Source organism: Gossypium arboreum, chromosome 13, assembly GCF_025698485.1.
Source record: "Gossypium arboreum isolate Shixiya-1 chromosome 13, ASM2569848v2, whole genome shotgun sequence".
Classification (NCBI taxonomy): domain Eukaryota; kingdom Viridiplantae; phylum Streptophyta; class Magnoliopsida; order Malvales; family Malvaceae; genus Gossypium; species Gossypium arboreum.
The window spans coordinates 110431790-110437358 of NC_069082.1; the positions used below are offsets into that span (position 1 = coordinate 110431790).

Below are 5569 nucleotides of genomic sequence, written 5' to 3' on the forward strand. Positions count from 1 at the left end.
CGAGTTATAACCCTTAATATTCTTTACTATTTGTGTTTATTTTCTTGTTAGTTTGCTCGGAATCATGAGTTACATTTAGATTTGACTGCAATCCTGTTTTTCACTATTCTGAAGATTTCATCCAATATTTAAGGCAGTTTCAGTTTTCTCCCTCTCTTTTGATATCTTGTTTATACTGTGATTATATATGTTTGTACATTGAGGACAGTGTACATATTAAGTGTGGGGAGGTTATTTGTAGAATTATTAGAAAATCCCTGAATTATGTCTCGTGTTTAAGTAATTTTCTCACATTACTATTAGAATGAATTCTTATTGTCTTATGATTATCATTGATGTGTTTTAGGTTAAATACATAGGTAATTGTACATTGATTGTTTAAACTTTAAGGCACTAGAGAATCAAGCATGATAAGTGTATTTTCAGAATTAAAATTTTAGGTTGTTTCCCTAAATTGAAGTATTACCTTGAAGTTTGAAATTTGCAAGATTAACATCAAAAACCATAATTTTTGTGAGATTTTGAGCCTTTAGAGCATACACTTTTCTTGCTCACTCTATTATTGGTTATGAGTGTGTCAATATTGATTGGTTATTACCCACACATTTGATCTGATATACTAAGATGATAAAGGCACCTAGGTTTTAACCCACTTATCCCATAAGCCTACCTTCATAATTAACCCTTAGTGAACCCCCTTTAAGCCTAACAAATTGTTTCTTGATTTACCCTTTAATATTAACCCGTAACTTTTTTTTGATTCATTGAGAATTGTTTCCTGTTTTATTGTCTCCTTTTTTATCGAGAATTGATTTGGTTAGTTACTTAACTATGTTCTTTTGTTTCAGTTGTTAAATTTTCTCTTATTATCTATTGTTCTAAAAAAAATGAAAAAAAATGAAAAAAAAGTGAAAAAAAATTACATTTATGTTGAATTGTTACTAGTTCTATGTTTTTGAGTAAGTAGTTAATTTCATATTCTGAGAAGAAGCTCGTGTTATAATAATTTTGATTGATGTAATTATTTAGTATTAGTTTATTTTTCTAGTTAGGTAATTTATCAATTCGATCTCGATTCTAACCTTCTTTTTTAGCCTTTATCCACACCTTTAACCCAAGCTCCGTTACAACCCTTTAAAGACCTTTTGATTTGCGTATCATATCATTCTATAGTGGTGGAGATTTGATTTTCATGCAAGCATATGCTAATGAATTTTCATTATTAACTTTTGAGTGCTTAATTTTTGAACCTTAAACACTTTGAGTGATTTGAGTGAATCTTTAGTGAGGATATAAAATCTTGTCGATTTTTAATTAAAGGTAAATACTTAAATAAGGGAAGATAACTATGTTTTCATGCCTTAGAAAAATGTGTGACTTGGATTGTTTGAATCTTTAGGGCTCTTTTAGTTGAATTTTTAATGCATGATTATTTGTGAATTATTTCGAAACATTATTGATGAGAATTATAAGTTGAGAAGAATTAATTTTAATTGTGAGTTGAGGATTTTGCTTGAGGGCAAGCAAATGCTTAAGTGTGGGGATATTTGATAAACCATAAATGTGACATATTTTAATCTCATTCTTAATGCATTTATGGATGATTAATGATGTAAATTAGTGAATTTGATGCTCCTAATCCCTTAAATTCATGTTTCTATACGTAGGAGAGCATTTGGGAGCAAAAGGAGAGAAAAAAGGGCCAAAATCGAAGTTTTTAGGATCCACACGAGAAGGCTACACGCCCATGTGCCAGCTCGTGTCGATATCGCTCCCTGTTTTCCAAACATGCAGAAAAAGCCAATTTTTAGGGTTTCTGAGCATTCAAAAGTCTATAAATACATACTAGAAGAAGTCCTAAGGGGGCACCAGAGTAGAAAGCAGAAATTACTCGAATGAAGCTATTGGAATCATCTTGAAAGCAAATCCACTTCAAGATTGAAGATCTCTATTCAAATTTCTCTCGAAGTTTATTTGGGTTTTTATGTCTTGTTGTTTTTCTAGATTTGAGATGTTTTCCTCTTACATTATGAACTAAACTTCAAAAATACCTAGGAAGGATGAAACCTATGACGGATCTTATTATGTAATTTTCTAAATTATATGATAAATACTTGTTCTTGTTCTTAATTATGTGGTAGTAATTCTTGCCTTAATATTTTCAGGATATTAATTCAAGTTTGATGTGCTTATTTAGTGGAGCAAAAGTCCCTGTTTAAGAGTAAATCTAGCATAATTAAGCGGGGTTGCATGCAATCTTAGAAATAGGACGACATAAATCTGCCGGATTAGAGTCAAATTTAATAAGGGAATTCATAGATTGAGTTAATGCGACGATAAGGGTTTTAATTAGAAAGAGATTTCAATTAATCAACCTAGAGTCAGTTGTTCTTAGTCTCGAAAGAGATATTAACATAATTTAGGGATTTCTACAGATCAAGGCAAGTGAATAAATCGTTTGATTCAGAGTCAGAATAATAAGTGAAGTCTAGGTGGATTCTTTCTTGGGTATTGTCCTCCTTATAAGTTTTCTTCAAGTATTTTTCCCAATTCGCTCTCTGTCGCGTTCATTAGTTAATTAGTTTAGTTAATTTTAGATTAAAACAAATCCCTTTTTATTTTAGGATAAATAATAGAAAGATAGTTAATACTAGTACTTTTAGTCATTGTGGATACGATATTCTGGACTCCCCATAGCTATACTACCATTCGATAGGTGCGCTTACCTTAGTCGTGATCGTAGTCTAGTTTAGTGATTCATAAAATAATCATCAAGTTTTTGGCGCCGTTGCTGGGGAATAAAATATTAGGAACACTAGATTTTTATTACTTTAGCAATTTTTTATTTATTTTATTTTATTTTTTGTTTTACTTTTAATTTACTAACTTTTTCTTTTATTTGCTTCTGTCAGGTTCCTTTAGTTTATGACTAGAGGAAACCCATCAGGACCTCTAGTATTTGACAGTGAGATCGAAAGTACAGCTCGCAGAAATCGTAGAGAAGCGAGGCAAAGTCAACAGAGTACAATAGAAGAGCAAGAGGATATTATTATTAATACTGAGGAGATAGTAGAAAATCATAATAATCAGTTACCTCCTGTGGTTGCTGTAAATCCTGTATGACATATATAGGGCATCATTTGTGGGTATCCAAAAAGCTTAAACTCGTGACCGTATAATGACCGTCAACTGGCCCCCGATTATACTCGAACCTGTGACTGCATCATGGCCGCCAACTAGAACCTCCACTTAGACTTTGACTTGTGACCATATCAAGCTCTATCACCCCAAAACCTAACTTTTATAAGATGGGTTTCTGAGATAATTGTCCTATCCCAGCATAACATATGAAATGTATGTGTTCTAAGTCGCATTACCGCATCCTTAACCTCTCAAATCTACCTATAAACTTTTTCGATTTCACCCCTAAAACCTTAACCCTAATTCCTAAAAAAATCCTAACCTTAACCCTTAGAAAATTAAAAAACCCTAACCCTAAAAAATCCAATGAAAGAGTGTGAAAACACACCCAATTAGATATGCTTTCACACACTCTCTCCAAAAAAGACTTATTTCCCTAAATTTTAAAACAATGGCCTAAAAGGCCAAATAAAAATCGTCATATATGCCTTATTTAGCCTATTTACACTGGTGTTTGGATTAGATTATCTCATTTTGTCATTAAATTATCACATTTGATTCAACAACCTTTTTATGAATTGATAATAGAAAAGGTCATCTTAATATTACATATTTGTTAAATAATATTAAATTAACTTGGTATTGTGAGATTTGTGACGAATTTACTTCAGATCAATTTTCCTTAAACTAACACAAAATAATAATAACAAATAAATCAAATCTTCAGTTCTTTGAATTATTCTCTCAAGAAACATTCCACTATATTTTTATCCAAACTTGACATTTTATCTATTATATTACATAATATTAATTAATTATTTTATTTTACCTTTTATAAATAAAAAATATTTTTTTGTACTTAGAAAAATTGCCGGTGGCAATATTGGACGTTCAACTAAGAAAGTACGTTGTAAACCAAAGGAACCACTTGACCCAGATGACCTCATAGTGGATGCGAAAGGAATGACGGTGAACTCGAGTGGTAGTACAAATGAACCGTGGAAAGACAAATTGATAGGTAATAGTACTGGTGAGAAACTTTAGAAATAGGAGGATTTTGAATTAATGGAAGGTGATGCTACAAATGAGGTCATCGATGGTATCTCTTCTATTACTTTCTTTGAACGAGTACACCAGTATATCGCCCAAAGCATGTCTCGAATTGTAATTGTTAAACTCCTTGGCAAAAGTATCTCTTATCTCACCATGTCTAGCTAGTTACAGGTCATTTGGAAAACAAAACATCAATTACAGATTCTGGACTTAGAAAATGATTATTTTTCAGTTAAATTTCATGAGAATAAAGATTACCTTACTGCTTTATGGAGGGACCGTGGACTATCTTGACCAATACCTTATGGTATGGCCAAGGACTCCAGCCTTTACGATAGATCAATCATTACCTAATAATCTGATAGTTTGGATTTGTCAACCTGGGATACAAGAAGAGCTGTAATCTAAGAGCTTACTAAAATTTATCAGGAATGTGATTGGATCAATGGTGAAAATTGACCATAATACGGATGTTAAATTAAGGGGGTAGTTTGCTAGATTGGCAGTTTTTGTGGATTTGGAGAAGCCTTTAATCTCAAAGGTCAAGATTGATGGGAGGATTCAACGGGTTGAATATCAATCCTTACCCATCGTTTGTTTCAACTGTAGAAGGTATGGCATTGTAGATAAGTCTGTCCTCACAAAGCAGGGCAAGAAACGGATCCGGCAGTGGAAGAAGATAAATCGCCAAAGCAGGAGACGGTGTTGCAAGAGGAGGTAGAAGCAAAGAAGTATGGGTCGTGGATGACTTTTGAACGAAAGGCAAAGGAGGAAGGCAAAAATAGTGGTGACGAAGGCGGATGGCATCGTGGGGGCCAACATAGTGAGTGGTTCTAGATTTAGAATTCTAGACAGGAATCATGAGGAATTGGTTGGGGAAAATCTAGGGAATTAAATGATAAATATGTCAATCGATTTTTAGGGGCGAAAATTAGGGAGATTAAGGATGTTGGAAAGGAATGGCGACATGGTGGAGAAGCAAATAAGGGAAAAGGTAAAGGCAAAGGAAACCCTAAGGGTAAAGGGAAAGGGCCAGCGTTGATTAGTGGACCCAAACATAATAATAACATACTAAAATAGTCCAACAAAATAAGCGAGTCTTCTGCTAGGCCGAATGTTAAACCTTTTGATGATGGATAAAAAATGGGGTCAATTTTAATTGATAAGTAAATGGGTCAAATTAATTTTGAAGTTGTGGGTCTATCTTTAAACGAGAGGAAAATTGCTGCAATAAACTTTTTTTCCAAAACAGTTATTTCGTAAAAAGTAAGGGCCAGTGCTTTCAAGTTTCAGATTCGCAAAATAAAATGAGAGAAAATTTTAGGCAAAATCTAGTTGATGAGGTAGGAAGCAGAATGGGTGATAACACCGACCA

At 33.0% G+C, this 5569-nt stretch overlaps 1 long non-coding RNA gene across 1 annotated transcript; it reads right to left on the reverse strand.

Moving 5' to 3' along the window:
• Positions 1–4180: 4180 nt before the first annotated feature.
• On the reverse strand, positions 4181–5322 carry LOC128286719 (uncharacterized). The gene is made up of 2 exons (XR_008277356.1): positions 4453–5322; positions 4181–4355 (listed from the first exon to the last, which is right to left on the reverse strand). It is a non-coding gene; the product is annotated as an uncharacterized LOC128286719 (long non-coding RNA).
• Between the last annotated feature and the right edge of the window lie 247 nt (positions 5323–5569).